General features: G+C 46.3%; 26 non-coding genes across 26 annotated transcripts; 14 read left to right on the forward strand and 12 right to left on the reverse strand.

Annotated features, from left to right (window-relative positions):
• Window positions 1-408: 408 nt before the first annotated feature.
• On the reverse strand, window positions 409-480 carry trnae-uuc (transfer RNA glutamic acid (anticodon UUC)). Its single transcript has one exon. It is a non-coding gene; the product is annotated as a tRNA-Glu (tRNA).
• An 803-nt stretch (window positions 481-1283) lies between these two features.
• Window positions 1284-1365, forward strand: trnas-uga (transfer RNA serine (anticodon UGA)). Its single transcript has one exon. It is a non-coding gene; the product is annotated as a tRNA-Ser (tRNA).
• A 1106-nt stretch (window positions 1366-2471) lies between these two features.
• trnae-cuc (transfer RNA glutamic acid (anticodon CUC)) lies at window positions 2472-2543 on the reverse strand. The gene has a single exon. It is a non-coding gene; the product is annotated as a tRNA-Glu (tRNA).
• A 119-nt stretch (window positions 2544-2662) lies between these two features.
• On the forward strand, window positions 2663-2744 carry trnas-cga (transfer RNA serine (anticodon CGA)). The gene has a single exon. It is a non-coding gene; the product is annotated as a tRNA-Ser (tRNA).
• Window positions 2745-4297: 1553 nt separating this feature from the next.
• On the forward strand, window positions 4298-4379 carry trnas-uga (transfer RNA serine (anticodon UGA)). The gene has a single exon. It is a non-coding gene; the product is annotated as a tRNA-Ser (tRNA).
• Window positions 4380-5335: 956 nt separating this feature from the next.
• Window positions 5336-5407, reverse strand: trnae-cuc (transfer RNA glutamic acid (anticodon CUC)). Its single transcript has one exon. It is a non-coding gene; the product is annotated as a tRNA-Glu (tRNA).
• A 119-nt stretch (window positions 5408-5526) lies between these two features.
• On the forward strand, window positions 5527-5608 carry trnal-caa (transfer RNA leucine (anticodon CAA)). The gene has a single exon. It is a non-coding gene; the product is annotated as a tRNA-Leu (tRNA).
• Window positions 5609-6656: 1048 nt separating this feature from the next.
• trnae-cuc (transfer RNA glutamic acid (anticodon CUC)) lies at window positions 6657-6728 on the reverse strand. The gene has a single exon. It is a non-coding gene; the product is annotated as a tRNA-Glu (tRNA).
• Window positions 6729-6847: 119 nt separating this feature from the next.
• On the forward strand, window positions 6848-6929 carry trnas-cga (transfer RNA serine (anticodon CGA)). Its single transcript has one exon. It is a non-coding gene; the product is annotated as a tRNA-Ser (tRNA).
• Window positions 6930-7413: 484 nt separating this feature from the next.
• On the reverse strand, window positions 7414-7485 carry trnae-cuc (transfer RNA glutamic acid (anticodon CUC)). Its single transcript has one exon. It is a non-coding gene; the product is annotated as a tRNA-Glu (tRNA).
• Window positions 7486-8019: 534 nt separating this feature from the next.
• Window positions 8020-8101, forward strand: trnas-uga (transfer RNA serine (anticodon UGA)). Its single transcript has one exon. It is a non-coding gene; the product is annotated as a tRNA-Ser (tRNA).
• A 1712-nt stretch (window positions 8102-9813) lies between these two features.
• On the forward strand, window positions 9814-9895 carry trnas-uga (transfer RNA serine (anticodon UGA)). The gene has a single exon. It is a non-coding gene; the product is annotated as a tRNA-Ser (tRNA).
• Window positions 9896-11040: 1145 nt separating this feature from the next.
• On the forward strand, window positions 11041-11122 carry trnas-cga (transfer RNA serine (anticodon CGA)). The gene has a single exon. It is a non-coding gene; the product is annotated as a tRNA-Ser (tRNA).
• A 484-nt stretch (window positions 11123-11606) lies between these two features.
• Window positions 11607-11678, reverse strand: trnae-cuc (transfer RNA glutamic acid (anticodon CUC)). Its single transcript has one exon. It is a non-coding gene; the product is annotated as a tRNA-Glu (tRNA).
• Window positions 11679-11797: 119 nt separating this feature from the next.
• trnas-cga (transfer RNA serine (anticodon CGA)) lies at window positions 11798-11879 on the forward strand. The gene has a single exon. It is a non-coding gene; the product is annotated as a tRNA-Ser (tRNA).
• A 484-nt stretch (window positions 11880-12363) lies between these two features.
• On the reverse strand, window positions 12364-12435 carry trnae-uuc (transfer RNA glutamic acid (anticodon UUC)). The gene has a single exon. It is a non-coding gene; the product is annotated as a tRNA-Glu (tRNA).
• Window positions 12436-13750: 1315 nt separating this feature from the next.
• trnae-uuc (transfer RNA glutamic acid (anticodon UUC)) lies at window positions 13751-13822 on the reverse strand. The gene has a single exon. It is a non-coding gene; the product is annotated as a tRNA-Glu (tRNA).
• An 806-nt stretch (window positions 13823-14628) lies between these two features.
• trnas-uga (transfer RNA serine (anticodon UGA)) lies at window positions 14629-14710 on the forward strand. The gene has a single exon. It is a non-coding gene; the product is annotated as a tRNA-Ser (tRNA).
• Window positions 14711-15816: 1106 nt separating this feature from the next.
• On the reverse strand, window positions 15817-15888 carry trnae-cuc (transfer RNA glutamic acid (anticodon CUC)). Its single transcript has one exon. It is a non-coding gene; the product is annotated as a tRNA-Glu (tRNA).
• Window positions 15889-16007: 119 nt separating this feature from the next.
• trnas-cga (transfer RNA serine (anticodon CGA)) lies at window positions 16008-16089 on the forward strand. The gene has a single exon. It is a non-coding gene; the product is annotated as a tRNA-Ser (tRNA).
• Window positions 16090-17642: 1553 nt separating this feature from the next.
• trnas-uga (transfer RNA serine (anticodon UGA)) lies at window positions 17643-17724 on the forward strand. Its single transcript has one exon. It is a non-coding gene; the product is annotated as a tRNA-Ser (tRNA).
• Window positions 17725-18680: 956 nt separating this feature from the next.
• Window positions 18681-18752, reverse strand: trnae-cuc (transfer RNA glutamic acid (anticodon CUC)). Its single transcript has one exon. It is a non-coding gene; the product is annotated as a tRNA-Glu (tRNA).
• Window positions 18753-18871: 119 nt separating this feature from the next.
• On the forward strand, window positions 18872-18953 carry trnal-caa (transfer RNA leucine (anticodon CAA)). Its single transcript has one exon. It is a non-coding gene; the product is annotated as a tRNA-Leu (tRNA).
• A 1097-nt stretch (window positions 18954-20050) lies between these two features.
• On the reverse strand, window positions 20051-20122 carry trnae-cuc (transfer RNA glutamic acid (anticodon CUC)). The gene has a single exon. It is a non-coding gene; the product is annotated as a tRNA-Glu (tRNA).
• A 119-nt stretch (window positions 20123-20241) lies between these two features.
• trnas-cga (transfer RNA serine (anticodon CGA)) lies at window positions 20242-20323 on the forward strand. Its single transcript has one exon. It is a non-coding gene; the product is annotated as a tRNA-Ser (tRNA).
• Window positions 20324-20793: 470 nt separating this feature from the next.
• On the reverse strand, window positions 20794-20865 carry trnae-cuc (transfer RNA glutamic acid (anticodon CUC)). Its single transcript has one exon. It is a non-coding gene; the product is annotated as a tRNA-Glu (tRNA).
• Window positions 20866-21000: the final 135 nt, after the last annotated feature.

Genomic DNA, 21000 nt, shown 5'->3' on the forward strand with positions numbered 1-21000 from the left:
CGGGCCGCCAAACCCGGGCCGCCAAACCCGGGCCGCCAAACCCGGGCCGCCAAACCCGGGCCGCCAAACCCGGGCCGCCAAACCCGGGCCGCGGCGTGTGAGAGCGCCGAATCCTAGCCACTAGACGATCCGGAAGGTATTGCCTGTTACACAAGAGGTCACAAAAGTGAATATTATTTTTATACCGCTGCTCAAATTTGGCTTTTCACATTTATACTGTGACGTCCTTCAGTCCTTGTTCTTTCGAGACGCACACAGTTCTCATTTTAGCCACCTAGGCTGAAACTACCAATATGTGTTTAGAAAAACAAATAGGACCAGGGAATTTGGCTGTGGAGGTGATCCTTTGAAAAAAGGCAAAGAAGCGTTCCTGGGTCTTTACCCGTTTCAGGCAGCGTCAAAAGCAAGATCCCTGACCGGGAATCGAACCCCGGCCGCGGCGGTGAAAGCGCCGAATCCTAGCCACTAGACCACCAGGGAGTCGAGAGTCAACAGTTCAGGGTCCCAGAGCTTGGAAAAAGGAAAAATCACACTACCCTTAAAACAACTAAATCACCCTTAAAGAGACAGATTCCTGGGCCAAAGACAGCTGCCACTCACTGTCCATGGAGACTCAGCTTAGTGGCTCATGACCTCCCATCGTACGAGACGGAGACAAAATACTCCAACGACGGGACAGGGAGAATTTAAGCAAAGCTGAAGCTTATGGAAATATGCCGGAATGGTGTTCAGCAAGAGCCGGAGGAGAGTCGATCGGGAGCGTGTCCCATCCTGCTGACATCAAAGCACTGTCGGTTTGCAGATCCACATGAATATTTAACGAATCAAAGAACAAGTTGATGGCGTCGTCTCTGTTTCCTGATTGTGTACTTTTCTTGTTTAACACTACGTATCGTAAGTTACCTGGACAATAACTCAATTTGCATAAACTAATGGCCGACATCGTCGGTTTGGCAGAATACAACCCTCCAGTCACAGAAACGCATGTCAATAGACCTACTCAACATAACACGCCAAAAGTGAATAAAACTTTTACACACTGGAGTCGTAGAACAATGGTAAAAAATGTCATGTCTATGCTGATGGGGAACTTTAGGCTCTCCACGACTCCCCCTGACGAGAACATCGTTCTTAAACAGGTGCGCGAGCAAAGGAAGGGCGGATCTTTAAAACAAATCACTAATGTGGAGCTTCCTTGACGCTCCCTGACATTGTGGCCGATGTGTGATTTACGCTGTCAAAGTTCAGTCATCCCAGGAAAGCAGCCCACCTCCAATCTTTGAGTAGTTGTGGCCGAGTGGTCAAGGCGATGGACTTGAAATCCATTGGGGTTTCCCCGCGCAGGTTCGAATCCTGTCAGCTACGTACGCCTCCCTTTTGGCCCTTTCTTCCCAGTGTTCCAGTGATAATGGGTTTCTCCAGGGAGATAACACGTGCAGACATTTCCAACGCACCTGAGCTGAATTAAGCGGCAAAAACAAATAATGTTCCTGATGGACTTTAGCAGCAAGGTCTGTGACTATTGATCTCGTATTATTTGAGTTTTCTGTGCAACAGCTAAGTAAATATAGATTGATGACAATTTTGGCTCCTGTTGTGATCCAAACGAGCGGTTGACCTGCTCCTTATGTCGCAGTCTCTTTTGACTGATGCCATGTAAAAAACTTGGCGCATTCTTTCGGCCAAGAGTTCACATGTGGACTGTCTTTGACGGTGCTTGACGTCATCCCCGCTTAGAGGCTTCATATGTCAACGTCCAACTGTTCCGGGACAGCATCCTATGTTCCCGTTGGATGCAGTTTGGTCCCCGTGCTCAACCCCATAGACTCGACGTGCACTGGAGATTACCAGCGCAGGTTCACATCCTGTTACTACGTAAGCCTTAACTTTGACCCTTTTTTCCCATTGTTCAAGTGGAAGGTGGGATTTGCTTCCTAAGGGGAGGTGTTACACACAGGCATTCACGTAGCGCATGGTCTGAAAGTATGGGGTCAAATGGCAGAGTTTGGGGATGAACAATAACAATATGGCTTTGTGGATTCAGATGTGGGAGAAATGTAAACACTCCAAGCCACGAGGACGCCGGTAAATGCAGTAATGTCTCTGGAAGGAGCTGACATTTGAAGACGTACCTTCAAAGTGTCGGGGGTATATATGGGTGCAGAGCTGCTTGCATAGCCCACGACCCCTCTGTGGGATTCCTAGGCAATGCATTGTCCAAGTAGGCCGTCTAAATCATTTCCCATGACTTGGAGGTTTAGCCAGTGAATTACAGAGCAACAAAAGTGGCCCCCCTTCCACACATGTTTCAAAATTGAGAGAGGTGAATTTATTCATGTTCAGTACATATAGAATTTGTACTCATCAGCCCAACTGAAGCGTGTCAAAGTGAGGAATGATGTCAAGGAAATCTAAAAGAACGAGGAAACAGTTGCAGGAGATTGTTATTGGAGGGCATCAAAATGAGCAAATTCCCTGACCGGGAATCGAACCCGGGCCGCGGCGGTGAGAGCGCCGAATCCTAGCCACTAGACCATCAGGGAGAGTCAAGAGGAGAAAGAACGAGAATGAAAACAATATAACCCAGTAGTCAGGCTCCCACAAGTTTGGTCGTTACACCTCGTTATTTCGCATTGGAAAGCAGCCCGGCTTGAGTCTTTGAGTAGTTGTGGCCGAGTGGTCAAGGCGATGGACTCGAAATCCATTGGGGTTTCCCCGTGCAGGTTGGAATCCTGCCAGCTACGTATCCCTCCCTTTTGGCCCTTTCTTCCCAGTGTTCCAGTGATAATGGGTTTCTCCAGGGAGATAACGCATGCAGACATTCCCAACGCTCCTGAATTCCTAGCCAATGCATTGTCCAAGTAGGCCTTCTAAATCATTTCCCATGACTTGGAGGTTTAGTCAATGAATTACAGCAAAACCCCTCAAAACTGTCAATCCATCAGCCGGGTCTGTATGCAAGTTGGGATCCTCCGTTTTTATACCAGCTGCTACATTGGCAACTGTACGTTGTTCTTTAAAATGTGATGGGGAGCAACAAAAGCGGGCCCCCTTCTATACATCTTTCAACATTGAGAGAGGTGTATTTATTCATCTTCAGTTCATATAGAATTTGTACTTATCAGCCCAACTGAAATGTGTCAAAGTGTGGAATGATGTGATGGAGATCTAAAAGCACAAGGAAACAGTTGCAGCCAAACCCCTCAAAACTGTCAATCCATCAGCCGGGTCTGTATGCAAGTTGGGATCCTCCGTTTTTATACCAGCTGCTACATTGTCAACTGTACGTTGTTCTTTAAAATGTGATGGGGATTGTTGTGATCCAAACGCTCGTTTGGATCACAACAGGAGCCAAAATTGTCATCAATCTATATTTACTTAGCTGTTGCACAGAAAACTCAAATAATACGAGATCAATAGTCACAGGCCTTGCTGCTAAAGTCCATCTGGAACATTATTTGTTTTTGCCGCTTAATTCAGGTCAGGTGCGTTGGAAATGTCTGCACGTGTTATCTCCCTGGAGAAACCCATTATCACTGGAACACTGGCGCAGGTTCACATCCTGTTACTACGTAAGCCTTAACTTTGACCCTTTTTTCCCATTGTTCAAGTGGAAGGTGGGATTTGCTTCCTAAGGGGAGGTGTTACACACAGGCATTCACGTAGCGCATGGTCTGAAAGTATGGGGTCAAATGGCAGAGTTTGGGGATGAACAATAACAATATGGCTTTGTGGATTCAGATGTGGGAGAAATGTAAACACTCCAAGCCACGAGGACGCCGGTAAATGCAGTAATGTCTCTGGAAGGAGCTGACATTTGAAGACGTAGCTTCAAAGTGTCGGGGGTATATATGGGTGCAGAGCTGCTTGCATAGCCCACGGTCAGCATTCCCTGAGCGAGACTCCTAGCCGCTACAGTATAGGGGGTCTCAGGTCCAACTTTGGTATTCACAAAATGTATAATACAACGATTGCACTTTTGAAAGGTTAAATATTGTTGTCAAATTCATTGGCCTCTCTATAAAACAAGTCCGTTATCTCATTTGAATTCCATTTTCAGTGCAACAGCAACTTTAGTAATAATTCCTAATAATTATTGCGCCTCCTGTAAATGAAAAAAAAATGGTTGACAGCTCCTTTTGTTTCGACCCATGTTCTGTAAATAAGTCTACCCTCTGTTTAGGTCAAGATTTCTAATGTGGAGCTTCCTAGACGCTCCCTGACATTGTGGCCGATGTGTGATTTACGCTGTCAAAGTTCAGTCATCCCAGGAAAGCAGCCCACCTCCAATCTTTGAGTAGTTGTGACCGAGTGGTCAAGGCGATGGACTTGAAATCCATTGGGGTTTCCCCGCGCAGGCTAGAATCCTGTCAGCTACGTACGCCTCCCTTTTGGCCCTTTCTTCCCAGTGTTCCAGTGATAATGGGTTTCTCCAGGGAGATAACACGTGCAGACATTTCCAACGCACCTGAGCTGAATTAAGCGGCAAAAACAAATAATGTTCCTGATGGACTTTAGCAGCAAGGCCTGTGACTATTGATCTCGTATTATTTGAGTTTTCTGTGCAACAGCTAAGTAAATATAGATTGATGACAATTTTGGCTCCTGTTGTGATCCAAACGAGCGGTTGACCTGCTCCTTATGTCGCAGTCTCTTTTGACTGATGCCATGTAAAAAACTTGGCGCGTGCTTTCTAGAGGCCAAGAGTTCACCAGCGCAGGTTCACATCCTGTTACTACGTAAGCCTTAACTTTGACCCTTTTTTCCCATTGTTCAAGTGGAAGGTGGGATTTGCTTCCTAAGGGGAGGTGTTACACACAGGCATTCACCTAGCGCATGGTCTGAAAGTATGGGGTCAAATGGCAGAGTTTGGGGATGAACAATAACAATATGGCTTTGTGGATTCAGATGTGGGAGAAATGTAAACACTCCAAGCCACGAGGACGCCGGTATATGCAGTAATGTCTCTGGAAGGAGCTGACATTTGAAGACGTAGCTTCAAAGTGTCGGGGGTATATATGGGTGCAGAGCTGCTTGCATAGCCCACGACCCCTCTGTGGGATTCCTAGGCAATGCATTGTCCAAGTACGCCGTCTAAATCATTTCCCATGACTTGGAGGTTTAGCCAGTGAATTACAGAGCAACAAAAGTGGCCCCCCTTCCACACATGTTTCAAAATGGAGAGATGTGTATTTATTCATGTTCAGCACATATAGAATTTGTACTCATCAGCCCAACTGAAGCGTGTCAAAGTGAGGAATGATGTCAAGGAAATCTAAAAGAACGAGGAAACAGTTGCAGCAGATTGTTATTGGAGAGCATCAAAATGAGCAAATTCCCTGACCGGGAATCGAACCCGGGCCGCGGCGGTGAGAGCGCCGAATCCTAGCCACTAGACCATCAGGGAGAGTCAAGAGAAGAAAGAACGAGAATGAAAACAATATAACCCAGTAGTCAGGCTCCCACAAGTTTGGTCGTTACACCTCGTTATTTCGCATTGGAAAGCAGCCCGGCTTGAGTCTTTGAGTAGTTGTGGCCGAGTGGTCAATGCGATGGACTCAAAATCCATTGGGGTTTCCCTGCGCAGGTTCGAATCCTGTCAGCTACGTATGCCTCCCTTTCTTCCCAGTGTTCCAGTGATAATGGGTTTCTCCAGGGAGATAACACGTGCAAACATTTCCAACGCACCTGAGCTGAATTAAGCGGCAAAAACAAATAATGTTCCTGATGGACTTTAGCAGCAAGGCCTGTGACTATTGATCTCGTATTATTTGAGTTTTCTGTGCAACAGCTAAGTAAATATAGATTGATGACAATTTTGGCTCCTGTTGTGATCCAAACGAGCGGTTGACCTGCTCCTTATGTCGCAGTCTCTTTTGACTGATGCCATGTAAAAAACTTGGCGCATTCTTTCGGCCAAGAGTTCACATGTGGACTGTCTTTGACGGTGCTTGACGTCATCCCCACTTAGAGGCTTCATATGTCAACGTCCAACTGTTCCGGGACAGCATCCTATGTTCCCGTTGGATGCAGTTTGGTCCCCGTGCTCAACCCCATAGACTCGACGTGCACTGGAGATTACCAGCGCAGGTTCACATCCTGTTACTACGTAAGCCTTAACTTTGACCCTTTTTTCCCATTGTTCAAGTGGAAGGTGGGATTTGCTTCCTAAGGGGAGGTGTTACACACAGGCATTCACGTAGCGCATGGTCTGAAAGTATGGGGTCAAATGGCAGAGTTTGGGGATGAACAATAACAATATGGCTTTGTGGATTCAGATGTGGGAGAAATGTAAACACTCCAAGCCACGAGGACGCCGGTAAATGCAGTAATGTCTCTGGAAGGAGCTGACATTTGAAGACGTACCTTCAAAGTGTCGGGGGTATATATGGGTGCAGAGCTGCTTGTAGGCCGTCTAAATCATTTCCCATGACTTGGGGGTTTAGCCAGTGAATTACAGAGCAACAAAAGTGGCCGCCCTTCCACACATGTTTCAAAATGGAGAGAGGTGTATTTATTCATGTTCAGCACATATAGAATTTGTACTCATCAGCCCAACTGAAGCGTGTCAAAGTGAGGAATGATGTCAAGGAAATCTAAAAGAACGAGGAAACAGTTGCAGGAGATTGTTATTGGAGGGCATCAAAATGAGCAAATTCCCTGACCGGGAATCGAACCCGGGCCGCGGCGGTGAGAGCGCCGAATCCTAGCCACTAGACCATCAGGGAGAGTCAAGAGGAGAAAGAACGAGAATGAAAACAATATAACCCAGTAGTCAGGCTCCCACAAATTTGGTCGTTACACCTCGTTAGTTCACATTGGAAAGCAGCCCGGCTTGAGTCTTTGAGTAGTTGTGGCCGAGTGGTCAAGGCGATGGACTCGAAATCCATTGGGGTTTCCCCGCGCAGGCTCGAATCCTGCCAGCTACGTATCCCTCCCTTTTGGCCTTTTCTTCCCAGTGTTCCAGTGATAATGGGTTTCTCCAGGGAGATAACGCATGCAGACATTCCCAACGCTCCTGAATTCCTAGCCAATGCATTGTCCAAGTAGGCCTTCTAAATCATTTCCCATGACTTGGAGGTTTAGTCAATGAATTACAGCAAAACCCCTCAAAACTGTCAATCCATCAGCCGGGTCTGTATGCAAGTTGGGATCCTCCGTTTTTATACCAGCTGCTACATTGGCAACTGTACGTTGTTCTTTAAAATGTGATGGGGAGCAACAAAAGCAGGCCCCCTTCTATACATCTTTCAACATTGAGAGAGGTGTATTTATTCATCTTCAGTTCATATAGAATTTGTACTTATCAGCCCATCTGAAGTGTGTCAAAGTGTGGAATGATGTGATGGAGATCTAAAAGCACAAGGAAACAGTTGCAGGAGATTGTTATTGGAGAGCATCAATGTGATCTAATTCCCTGACCGGGAATCGAACCCGGGCCGCGGCGGTGAGAGCGCCGAATCCTAGCCACTAGACCATCAGGGAGAGTCAAGACGGGAAGGAGCGAGAATGAAAACTATATAACCCAGTAGTCAGGCTCCCACAAATTTGGTCGTTACACCTCGTTATTTCGCATTGGAAAGCAGCAGAGGCTTGCTGCCGGTCACCATTCCCTGAGCGAGACTCCTGGCCGCTACAGTATAGGGGGTCTCAGGTCCAACTTTGGTATTCACAAAATGTATAATACAACGATTGCACTTTTGAAAGGTTAAATATTGTTGTCAAATTCATTGGCCTCTCTATAAAACAAGTCTGTTATCTCATTTGAATTCCATTTTCAGTGCAACAGCAACTTTAGTAATAATTCCTAATAATTATTGCGCCTCCTGTAAATGAAAAAAAAAATGGTTGACAGCTCCTTTTGTTTCGACCCATGTTCTGTAAATAAGTCTACCCTCTGTTTAGGTCAAGATTTCTAATGTGGAGCTTCCTTGACGCTCCCTGACATTGTGGCCGATGTGTGATTTACGCTGTCAAAGTTCAGTCATCCCAGGAAAGCAGCCCACCTCCAATCTTTGAGTAGTTGTGGCCGAGTGGTCAAGGCGATGGACTTGAAATCCATTGGGGTTTCCCCGCGCAGGTTCGAATCCTGTCAGCTACGTACGCCTCCCTTTTGGCCCTTTCTTCCCAGTGTTCCAGTGATAATGGGTTTCTCCAAGGAGATAACACGTGCAGACATTTCCAACGCACCTGAGCTGAATTAAGCGGCAAAAACAAATAATGTTCCTGATGGACTTTAGCAGCAAGGTCTGTGACTATTGATCTCGTATTATTTGAGTTTTCTGTGCAACAGCTAAGTAAATATAGATTGATGACAATTTTGGCTCCTGTTGTGATCCAAACGAGCGGTTGACCTGCTCCTTATGTCGCAGTCTCTTTTGACTGATGCCATGTAAAAAACTTGGCGCATTCTTTCGGCCAAGAGTTCACATGTGGACTGTCTTTGACGGTGCTTGACGTCATCCCCGCTTAGAGGCTTCATATGTCAACGTCCAACTGTTCCGGGACAGCATCCTATGTTCCCGTTGGATGCAGTTTGGTCCCCGTGCTCAACCCCATAGACTCGACGTGCACTGGAGATTACCAGCGCAGGTTCACATCCTGTTACTACGTAAGCCTTAACTTTGACCCTTTTTTCCCATTGTTCAAGTGGAAGGTGGGATTTGCTTCCTAAGGGGAGGTGTTACACACAGGCATTCACGTAGCGCATGGTCTGAAAGTATGGGGTCAAATGGCAGAGTTTGGGGATGAACAATAACAATATGGCTTTGTGGATTCAGATGTGGGAGAAATGTAAACACTCCAAGCCACGAGGACGCCGGTAAATGCAGTAATGTCTCTGGAAGGAGCTGACATTTGAAGACGTAGCTTCAAAGTGTCTGGGGTATATATGGGTGCAGAGCTGCTTGCATAGCCCACGACCCCTCTGTAAGATTCCTAGGCAATGCATTGTCCAAGTAGGCCGTCTAAATCATTTCCCATGACTTGGAGGTTTAGCCAGTGAATTACAGAGCAACAAAAGTGGCCCCCCTTCCACACATGTTTCAAAATGGAGAAAGGTGTATTTATTCATGTTCAGCACATATAGAATTTGTACTCATCAGCCCAACTGAAGCGTGTCAAAGTGAGGAATGATGTCAAGGAAATCTAAAAGAACGAGGAAACAGTTGCAGGAGATTGTTATTGGAGAGCATAAAAAATGAGCAACTTCCCTGACCGGGAATCGAATCCTGGCCGCGGCGGTGAGAGCGCCGAATCCTAGCCACTAGACCATCAGGGAGAGTCAAGAGGAGAAAGAACGAGAATGAAAACTATATAACCCAGTAGTCAGGCTCCCACAAATTTGGTCGTTACACCTCGTTATTTCGCATTTGAAAGCAGCAGAGGCTTGCTGCCGGTCAGCATTCCCTGAGCGAGACACCTAGCCGCTACAGTATAGGGGGTCTCAGGTCCAACTTTGGTATTCACAAAATGTATAATACAACGATTGCACTTTTGAAAGGTTAAATATTGTTGTCAAATTCATTGGCCTCTCTATAAAACAAGTCCGTTATCTCATTTGAATTCCATTTTCACTGCAACAGCAACTTTAGTAATAATTCCTAATAATTATTGCGCCTCCTGTAAATGAAAAAAAAATGGTTGACAGCTCCTTTTGTTTCGACCCATGTTCTCTAAATAAGTCTACCCTCTGTTTAGGTCAAGATTTCTAATGTGGAGCTTCCTTGACGCTCCCTGACATTGTGGCCGATGTGTGATTTGCGCTGTCAAAGTTCAGTCATCCCAGGAAAGCAACCCATCTCAAATCTTTGAGTAGTTGTGGCCGAGTGGTCAAGGCGATGGACTTGAAATCCATTGGGGTTTCCCCGCGCAGGTTCGAATCCTGTCAGCTACGTATGCCTCCCTTTTGGCCCTTTCTTCCCAGTGTTCCAGTGATAATGGGTTTCTCCAGGGAGATAACACGTGCAGATATTTCCAACGCACCTGAGCTGAATTAAGCGGCAAAAACAAATAATGTTCCTGATGGACTTTAGCAGCAAGGCCTGTGACTATTGATCTCGTATTATTTGAGTTTTCTGTGCAACAGCTAAGTAAATATAGATTGATGACAATTTTGGCTCCTGTTGTGATCCAAACGAGCGGTTGACCTGCTCCTTATGTCGCAGTCTCTTTTGACTGATGCCATGTAAAAAATTGGCGCGTGCTTTCTAGAGGCCAAGAGTTCACCAGCGCAGGTTCACATCCTGTTACTACGTAAGCCTTAACTTTGACCCTTTTTTCCCATTGTTCAAGTGGAAGGTGGGATTTGCTTCCTAAGGGGAGGTGTTACACACAGGCATTCACGTAGCGCATGGTCTGAAAGTATGGGGTCAAATGGCAGAGTTTGGGGATGAACAATAACAATATGGCTTTGTGGATTCAGATGTGGGAGAAATGTAAACACTCCAAGCCACGAGGACGCCGGTAAATGCAGTAATGTCTCTGGAAGGAGCTGACATTTGAAGACGTAGCTTCAAAGTGTCGGGGGTATATATGGGTGCAGAGCTGCTTGCATAGCCCACGACCCCTCTGTGGGATTCCTAGGCAATGCATTGTCCAAGTAGGCCGTCTAAATCATTTCCCATGACTTGGAGGTTTAGCCAGTGAATTACAGAGCAACAAAAGTGGCCCCCCTTCCACACATGTTTCAAAATGGAGAGAGGTGTATTTATTCATGTTCAGCACATATAGAATTTGTACTCATCAGCCCAACTGAAGCGTGTCAAAGTGAGGAATGATGTCAAGGAAATCTAAAAGAACCAGGAAACAGTTGCAGGAGATTGTTTTTGGAGAGCATCAAAATGAGCAACTTCCCTGACCGGGAACCGAATCCTGGCCGCGGCGGTGAGAGCGCCGAATCCTAGCCACTAGACCATCAGGGAGAGTCAAGAGGAGAAAGAACGAGAATGAAAACAATATAACCCAGTAGTCAGGCTCCCACAAGTTTGGTCGTTACACCTCGTTAGTTCGCATTGGAAGCAGCCCGGCTTGAGTCTTTGAGTAGTTGTGGCCGAGTGGTCAAGGCGATTGACTCGAAATCCATTGGGGTTTCCCCGCGCAGGTTTGAATCCTGCCAGCTACGTATCCCTCCCTTTTGGCCCTTTCTTCCCAGTGTTCCAGTGATAATGGGTTTCTCCAGGGAGATAACGCATGCAGACATTCCCAACGCTCCTGAATTCCTAGCCAATGCATTGTCCAAGTAGGCCTTCTAAATCATTTCCCATGACTTGGAGGTTTAGACAATGAATTACAGCAAAACCCCTCAAAACTGTCAATCCATCAGCCGGGTCTGTATGCAAGTTGGGATCCTCCGTTTTTATACCAGCTGCTACATTGGCAACTGTACGTTGTTCTTTAAAATGTGATGGGGAGCAACAAAAGCGGGCCCCCTTCTATACATCTTTCAACATTGAGAGAGGTGTATTTATTCATCTTCAGTTCATATAGAATTTGTACTTATCAGCCCAACTGAAATGTGTCAAAGTGTGGAATGATGTGATGGAGATCTAAAAGCACAAGGAAACAGTTGCAGGAGATTGTTATTGGAGAGCATCAATGTGATCTAATTCCCTGACCGAGAATCGAACCCGGGCCGCGGCGGTGAGAGCGCCGAATCCTAGCCACTAGACCATCAGGGAGAGTCAAGAGAAGAAACAACGAGAATGAAAACAATATAACCCAGTAGTCAGGCTCCCACAAGTTTGGTCGTTACACCTCGTTATTTCGCATTGGAAAGCAGCCCGGCTTGAGTCTTTGAGTAGTTGTGGCCGAGTGGTCAAGGCGATGGACTCGAAATCCATTGGGGTTTCCCCGCGCATGTTGGAATCCTGCCAGCTACGTATCCCTCCCTTTTGGCCCTTTCTTCCCAGTGTTCCAGTGATAATGGGTTTCTCCAGGGATATAACGCATGCAGACATTCCCAATGCTCCTGAATTCTTAGCCAATGCATTGTCCAAGTAGGCCTTCTAAATCATTTCCCATGACTTGGAGGTTTAGTCAATGAATTACAGCAAAACCCCTCAAAACTGTCAATCCATCAGCCGGGTCTGTATGCAAGTTGGGATCCTCCGTTTTTATACCAGCTGCTACATTGGCAACTGTACGTTGTTCTTTAAAATGTGATGGGGAGCAACAAAAGCGGGCCCCCTTCTATACATCTTTCAACATTGAGAGAGGTGTATTTATTCATCTTCAGTTCATATAGAATTTGTACTTATCAGCCAAACTGAAGTGTGTCAAAGTGTGGAATGATGTGATGGAGATCTAAAAGCACAAGGAAACAGTTGCAGGAGATTGTTATTGGAGAGCATCAATGTGATCTAATTCCCTGACCGGGAATCGAACCCGGGCCGCGGCGGTGAAAGCGCCAAATCCTAGCCACTAGACCACCAGGGAGTCGAGAGTCAACAGTTCAGGGTCCCAGAGCTTGGAAAAAGGAAAAATCACACTACCCTTAAAACAACTAAATCACCCTTAAAGAGACAGATTCCTGGGCCAAAGACAGCTGCCACTCACTGTCCATGGAGACTCAGCTTAGTGGCTCATGACCTCCCATCGTGCGAGACGGAGACAAAAATACTCCAACGACGGGACAGGGAGAATTTAAGCAAAGCTGAAGCTTATGGAAATATGCCGGAATGGTGTTCAGCAAGAGCCGGAGGAGAGTCGATCGGGAGCGTGTCCAATCCTGCTGACATCAAAGCACTGTCGGTTTGCAGATCCACATGAATATTTAACGAATCAAAGAACAAGTTGATGCCGTCGTCTCGGTTTCCTGATTGTGTACTTTTCTTGTTTAACACTACGTATCGTAAGTTACCTGGACAATAACTCAATTTGCATAAACTAATGGCCGACATCGTCGGTTTAGCAGAATATACAACCCTCCAGTCACAGAAACGCATGTCAATAGACCTACTCAACATAACACACCAAAAGTGAATACAACTTTTACACACTGGAGTCGTAGAACAATGGTAAAAAATGTCATGTCTATGCTGATGGGGAACTTTAGGCTCTCCACGACTCTCCCTGACGAGAACATCGTTCTTAAACAGGTGCGCGAGCAAAGGAAGGGCGGATCTTTAAAACAAAGAGATTTTTTTGTGAACATCACAATCTAAAATGACCCTCCTGCGACGTCATTAGCAAAAGGCAGCAAGAGAAGAGCGTTCCCTGAGGAGGGGTGTCAAACCCGGGCCGCCAAACCCGGGCCGCAGCGTGTGAGAGCGCCGGATCTTAGCCACTAGACGATCAGGATCCAGACAAATAGGACCAGGGAATTTGGCTGTGGAGGTGATCCTTTGAAAAAAGGCAAAGAAGCGTTCCTGGGTCTTTACCCGTTTCAGGCAGCGTCAAAAGCAAGTTCCCTGACCGGGAATCGAACCCGGGCCGCGGCGGTGAAAGCGCCGAATCCTAGCCACTAGACGATCTGGAAGGTATTGCCTGTTACACAAGAGGTCACAAAAGTGAATATTATTTTTATACTGTGGCTCAAATTTGGCTTTTCACATTCATACTGTGACGTCCTTCAGTCCTTGTTCTTTCGAGACGCACACAGTTCTCATTTAAGCCACCTAGGCTGAAACTACCAATATGTGTTTAGAAAAACAAATAGGACCAGGGAATTTGGCTGTGGAGGTGATCCTTTGAAAAAAGGCAAAGAAGCGTTCCTTGGTCTTTACCCGTTTCAGGCAGCGTCAAAAGCAAGTTCCCTGACCGGGAATCGAACCCGGGCCGCGGCGGTGAAAGCGCCGAATCCTAGCCACTAGACCACCAGGGAGTCGAGAGTCAACAGTTCAGGGTCCCAGAGCTTGGATAAAGGAAAAATCACACTACCCTTAAAACAACTAAATCACCCTTAAAGAGACAGATTCCTGGGCCAAAGACAGCTGCCACTCACTGTCCATGGAGACTCAGCTTAGTGGCTCATGACCTCCCATCGTACGAGACGGAGACAAAAATACTCCAACGACGGGACAGGGAGAATTTAAGCAAAGCTGAAGCTTATGGAAATATGCCGGAATGGTGTTCAGCAAGAGCCGGAGGAGAGTCGATCGGGAGCGTGTCCAATCCTGCTGACATCAAAGCACTGTCGGTTTGCAGATCCACATGAATATTTAACGAATCAAAGAACAAGTTGATGCCGTCGTCTCGGTTTCCTGATTGTGTACTTTTCTTGTTTAACACTACGTATCGTAAGTTACCTGGACAATAACTCAATTTGCATAAACTAATGGCCGACATCGTCGGTTTAGCAGAATATACAACCCTCCAGTCACAGAAACGCATGTCAATAGACCTACTCAACATAACACACCAAAAGTGAATAAAACTTTTACACACTGGAGTTGTAGAACAATGGTAAAAAATGTCATGTCTATGCTGATGGGGAACTTTAGGCTCTCCACGACTCTCCCTGACGAGAACATCGTTCTTAAACAGGTGCGCGAGCAAAGGAAGGGCGGATCTTTAAAACAAATCACTAATGTGGAGCTTCCTTGACGCTCCCTGACATTGTGGCCGATGTGTGATTTACGCTGTCAAAGTTCAGTCATCCCAGGAAAGCAGCCCACCTCCAATCTTTGAGTAGTTGTGGCCGAGTGGTCAAGGCGATGGACTTGAAATCCATTGGGGTTTCCCCGCGCAGGTTCGAATCCTGTCAGCTACGTACGCCTCCCTTTTGGCCCTTTCTTCCCAGTGTTCCAGTGATAATGGGTTTCTCCAGGGAGATAACACGTGCAGACATTTCCAACGCACCTGAGCTGAATTAAGCGGCAAAAACAAATAATGTTCCTGATGGACTTTAGCAGCAAGGTCTGTGACTATTGATCTCGTATTATTTGAGTTTTCTGTGCAACAGCTAAGTAAATATAGATTGATGACAATTTTGGCTCCTGTTGTGATCCAAACGAGCGGTTGACCTGCTCCTTATGTCGCAGTCTCTTTTGACTGATGCCATGTAAAAAACTTGGCGCATTCTTTCGGCCAAGAGTTCACATGTGGACTGTCTTTGACGGTGCTTGACGTCATCCCCGCTTAGAGGCTTCATATGTCAACGTCCAACTGTTCCGGGACAGCATCCTATGTTCCCGTTGGATGCAGTTTGGTCCCCGTGCTCAACCCCATTGACTCGACGTGCACTGGAGATTACCAGCGCAGGTTCACATCCTGTTACTACGTAAGCCTTAACTTTGACCCTTTTTTCCCATTGTTCAAGTGGAAGGTGGGATTTGCTTCCTAAGGGGAGGTGTTACACACAGGCATTCACGTAGCGCATGGTCTGAAAGTATGGGGTCAAATGGCAGAGTTTGGGGATGAACAATAACAATATGGCTTTGTGGATTCAGATGTGGGAGAAATGTAAACACTCCAAGCCACGAGGACGCCGGTAAATGCAGTAATGTCTCTGGAAGGAGCTGACATTTGAAGACGTACCTTCAAAGTGTCGGGGGTATATATGGGTGCAGAGCTGCTTGCATAGCCCACGACCCCTCTGTGGGATTCCTAGGCAATGCATTGTCCAAGTAGGCCGTCTAAATCATTTCCCATGACTTGGAGGTTTAGCCAGTGAATTACAGAGCAACAAAAGTGGCCCCCCTTCCACACATGTTTCAAAATTGAGAGAGGTGAATTTATTCATGTTCAGCACATATAGAATTTGTACTCATCAGCCCAACTGAAGCGTGTCAAAGTGAGGAATGATGTCAAGGAAATCTAAAAGAACGAGGAAACAGTTGCAGGAGATTGTTATTGGAGGGCATCAAAATGAGCAAATTCCCTGACCGGGAATCGAACCCGGGCCGCGGCGGTGAGAGCGCCGAATCCTAGCCACTAGACCATCAGGGAGAGTCAAGAGGAGAAAGAACGAGAATGAAAACAATATAACCCAGTAGTCAGGCTCCCACAAGTTTGGTCGTTACACCTCGTTATTTCGCATTGGAAAGCAGCCCGGCTTGAGTCTTTGAGTAGTTGTGGCCGAGTGGTCAAGGCGATGGACTCGAAATCCATTGGGGTTTCCCCGTGCAGGTTGGAATCCTGCCAGCTACGTATCCCTCCCTTTTGGCCCTTTCTTCCCAGTGTTCCAGTGATAATGGGTTTCTCCAGGGAGATAACGCATGCAGACATTCCCAACGCTCCTGAATTCCTAGCCAATGCATTGTCCAAGTAGGCCTTCTAAATCATTTCCCATGACTTGGAGGTTTAGTCAATGAATTACAGCAAAACCCCTCAAAACTGTCAATCCATCAGCCGGGTCTGTATGCAAGTTGGGATCCTCCGTTTTTATACCAGCTGCTACATTGGCAACTGTACGTTGTTCTTTAAAATGTGATGGGGAGCAACAAAAGCGGGCCCCCTTCTATACATCTTTCAACATTGAGAGAGGTGTATTTATTCATCTTCAGTTCATATAGAATTTGTACTTATCAGCCCAACTGAAATGTGTCAAAGTGTGGAATGATGTGATGGAGATCTAAAAGCACAAGGAAACAGTTGCAGCAAAACCCCTCAAAACTGTCAATCCATCAGCCGGGTCTGTATGCAAGTTGGGATCCTCCGTTTTTATACCAGCTGCTACATTGGCAACTGTACGTTGTTCTTTAAAATGTGATGGGGATTGTTGTGATCCAAACGCTCGTTTGGATCACAACAGGAGCCAAAATTGTCATCAATCTATATTTACTTAGCTGTTCCACAGAAAACTCAAATAATACGAGATCAATAGTCACAGGCCTTGCTGCTAAAGTCCATCTGGAACATTATTTGTTTTTGCCGCTTAATTCAGCTCAGGTGCGTTGGAAATGTCTGCACGTGTTATCTCCCTGGAGAAACCCATTATCACTGGAACACTGGCGCAGGTTCACATCCTGTTACTACGTAAGCCTTAACTTTGACCCTTTTTTCCCATTGTTCAAGTGGAAGGTGGGATTTGCTTCCTAAGGGGAGGTGTTACACACAGGCATTCACGTAGCGCATGGTCTGAAAGTATGGGGTCAAATGGCAGAGTTTGGGGATGAACAATAACAATATGGCTTTGTGGATTCAGATGTGGGAGAAATGTAAACACTCCAAGCCACGAGGACGCCGGTAAATGCAGTAATGTCTCTGGAAGGAGCTGACATTTGAAGACGTAGCTTCAAAGTGTCGGGGGTATATATGGATGCAGAGCTGCTTGCATAGCCCACGGTCAGCATTCCCTGAGCGAGACTCCTAGCCGCTACAGTATAGGGGGTCTCAGGTCCAACTTTGGTATTCACAAAATGTATAATACAACGATTGCACTTTTGAAAGGTTAAATATTGTTGTCAAATTCATTGGCCTCTCTATAAAACAAGTCCGTTATCTCATTTGAATTCCATTTTCAGTGCAACAGCAACTTTAGTAATAATTCCTAATAATTATTGCGCCTCCTGTAAATGAAAAAAAAATGGTTGACAGCTCCTTTTGTTTCGACCCATGTTCTGTAAATAAGTCTACCCTCTGTTTAGGTCAAGATTTCTAATGTGGAGCTTCCTAGACGCTCCCTGACATTGTGGCCGATGTGTGATTTACGCTGTCAAAGTTCAGTCATCCCAGGAAAGCAGCCCACCTCCAATCTTTGAGTAGTTGTGACCGAGTGGTCAAGGCGATGGACTTGAAATCCATTGGGGTTTCCCCGCGCAGGCTAGAATCCTGTCAGCTACGTACGCCTCCCTTTTGGCCCTTTCTTCCCAGTGTTCCAGTGATAATGGGTTTCTCCAGGGAGATAACACGTGCAGACATTTCCAACGCACCTGAGCTGAATTAAGCGGCAAAAACAAATAATGTTCCTGATGGACTTTAGCAGCAAGGCCTGTGACTATTGATCTCGTATTATTTGAGTTTTCTGTGCAACAGCTAAGTAAATATAGATTGATGACAATTTTGGCTCCTGTTGTGATCCAAACGAGCGGTTGACCTGCTCCTTATGTCGCAGTCTCTTTTGACTGATGCCATGTAAAAAACTTGGCGCGTGCTTTCTAGAGGCCAAGAGTTCACCAGCGCAGGTTCACATCCTGTTACTACGTAAGCCTTAACTTTGACCCTTTTTTCCCATTGTTCAAGTGGAAGGTGGGATTTGCTTCCTAAGGGGAGGTGTTACACACAGGCATTCACCTAGCGCATGGTCTGAAAGTATGGGGTCAAATGGCAGAGTTTGGGGATGAACAATAACAATATGGCTTTGTGGATTCAGATGTGGGAGAAATGTAAACACTCCAAGCCACGAGGACGCCGGTATATGCAGTAATGTCTCTGGAAGGAGCTGACATTTGAAGACGTAGCTTCAAAGTGTCGGGGGTATATATGGGTGCAGAGCTGCTTGCATAGCCCACGACCCCTCTGTGGGATTCCTAGGCAATGCATTGTCCAAGTACGCCGTCTAAATCATTTCCCATGACTTGGAGGTTTAGCCAGTGAATTACAGAGCAACAAAAGTGGCCCCCCTTCCACACATGTTTCAAAATGGAGAGATGTGTATTTATTCATGTTCAGCACATATAGAATTTGTACTCATCAGCCCAACTGAAGCGTGTCAAAGTGAGGAATGATGTCAAGGAAATCTAAAAGAACGAGGAAACAGTTGCAGCAGATTGTTATTGGAGAGCATCAAAATGAGCAAATTCCCTGACCGGGAATCGAACCCGGGCCGCGGCGGTGAGAGCGCCGAATCCTAGCCACTAGACCATCAGGGAGAGTCAAGAGAAGAAAGAACGAGAATGAAAACAATATAACCCAGTAGTCAGGCTCCCACAAGTTTGGTCGTTACACCTCGTTATTTCGCATTGGAAAGCAGCCCGGCTTGAGTCTTTGAGTAGTTGTGGCCGAGTGGTCAATGCGATGGACTCAAAATCCATTGGGGTTTCCCTGCGCAGGTTCGAATCCTGTCAGCTACGTATGCCTCCCTTTCTTCCCAGTGTTCCAGTGATAATGGGTTTCTCCAGGGAGATAACACGTGCAAACATTTCCAACGCACCTGAGCTGAATTAAGCGGCAAAAACAAATAATGTTCCTGATGGACTTTAGCAGCAAGGCCTGTGACTATTGATCTCGTATTATTTGAGTTTTCTGTGCAACAGCTAAGTAAATATAGATTGATGACAATTTTGGCTCCTGTTGTGATCCAAACGAGCGGTTGACCTGCTCCTTATGTCGCAGTCTCTTTTGACTGATGCCATGTAAAAAACTTGGCGCATTCTTTCGGCCAAGAGTTCACATGTGGACTGTCTTTGACGGTGCTTGACGTCATCCCCACTTAGAGGCTTCATATGTCAACGTCCAACTGTTCCGGGACAGCATCCTATGTTCCCGTTGGATGCAGTTTGGTCCCCGTGCTCAACCCCATAGACTCGACGTGCACTGGAGATTACCAGCGCAGGTTCACATCCTGTTACTACGTAAGCCTTAACTTTGACCCTTTTTTCCCATTGTTCAAGTGGAAGGTGGGATTTGCTTCCTAAGGGGAGGTGTTACACACAGGCATTCACGTAGCGCATGGTCTGAAAGTATGGGGTCAAATGGCAGAGTTTGGGGATGAACAATAACAATATGGCTTTGTGGATTCAGATGTGGGAGAAATGTAAACACTCCAAGCCACGAGGACGCCGGTAAATGCAGTAATGTCTCTGGAAGGAGCTGACATTTGAAGACGTAGCTTCAAAGTGTCGGGGGTATATATGGGTGCAGAGCTGCTTGCATAGCCCACGACCCCTCTGTGGGATTCCTAGGCAATGCATTGTCCAAGTAGGCCGTCTAAATCATTTCCCATGACTTGGAGGTTTAGCCATTGAATTACAGAGCAACAAAAGTGGCCCCCCTTCCACACATGTTTCAAAATGGAGAGAGGTGTATTTATTCATGTTCAGCACATATAGAATTTGTACTCATCAGCCCAACTGAAGCGTGTCAAAGTGAGGAATGATGTCAAGGAAATCTAAAAGAACGAGGAAACAGTTGCAGGAGATTGTTATTGGAGAGCATCAAAATGAGCAAATTCCCTGACCGGGAATCGAACCCGGGCCGCGGCGGTGAGAGCGCCGAATCCTAGCCACTAGACCATCAGGGAGAGTCAAGAGAAGAAAGAACGAGAATGAAAACAATATAACCCAGTAGTCAGGCTCCCACAAGTTTGGTCGTTACACCTCGTTATTTCGCATTTGAAAGCAGCCCGGCTTGAGTCTTTGAGTAGTTGTGGCCGAGTGGTCAAGGCGATGGACTCGAAATCCATTGGGGTTTCCCCGCGCAGGTTGGAATCCTGCCAGCTACGTATCCCTCCCTTTTGGCCCTTTCTTCCCAGTGTTCCAGTGATAATGGCTTTCTCCAGGGAGATAACGCATGCAGACATTCCCAACGCTCCTGAATTCCTAGCCAATGCATTGTCCAAGTAGGTCTTCTAAATCATTTCCCATGACTTGGAGGTTTAGTCAATGAATTACAACTGTCAATCCATCAGCCGGGTCTGTATGCAAGTTGGGATCCTCCGTTTTTATACCAGCTGCTACATTGGCAACTGTACGTTGTTCTTTAAAATGTGATGGGGAGCAACAAAAGCGGGCCCCCCTTCTATACATCTTTCAACATTGAGAGAGGTGTATTTATTCATCTTCAGTTCATATAGAATTTGTACTTATCAGCCCAACTGAAGTGTGTCAAAGTGTGGAATGATGTCATGGAGATCTAAAAGCACAAGGAAACAGTTGCAGGAGATTGTTATTGGAGAGCATCAATGTGATCTAATTCCCTGACCGGGAATCGAACCCGGGCCACGGCGGTGAGAGCGCCGAATCCTAGCCACTAGACCATCAGGGAGAGTCAAGACGGGAAGGAGCGAGAATGAAAACTATATAACCCAGTAGTCAGGCTCCCACAAATTTGGTCCTTACACCTCGTTATTTCGCATTTGAAAGCAGCAGAGGCTTGCTGCCGGTCAGCATTCCCTGAGCG

This window comes from Channa argus, unplaced genomic scaffold, assembly GCF_033026475.1.
Source record: "Channa argus isolate prfri unplaced genomic scaffold, Channa argus male v1.0 Contig212, whole genome shotgun sequence".
In the NCBI taxonomy this organism is placed as follows: Eukaryota; Metazoa; Chordata; class Actinopteri; order Anabantiformes; family Channidae; genus Channa; species Channa argus.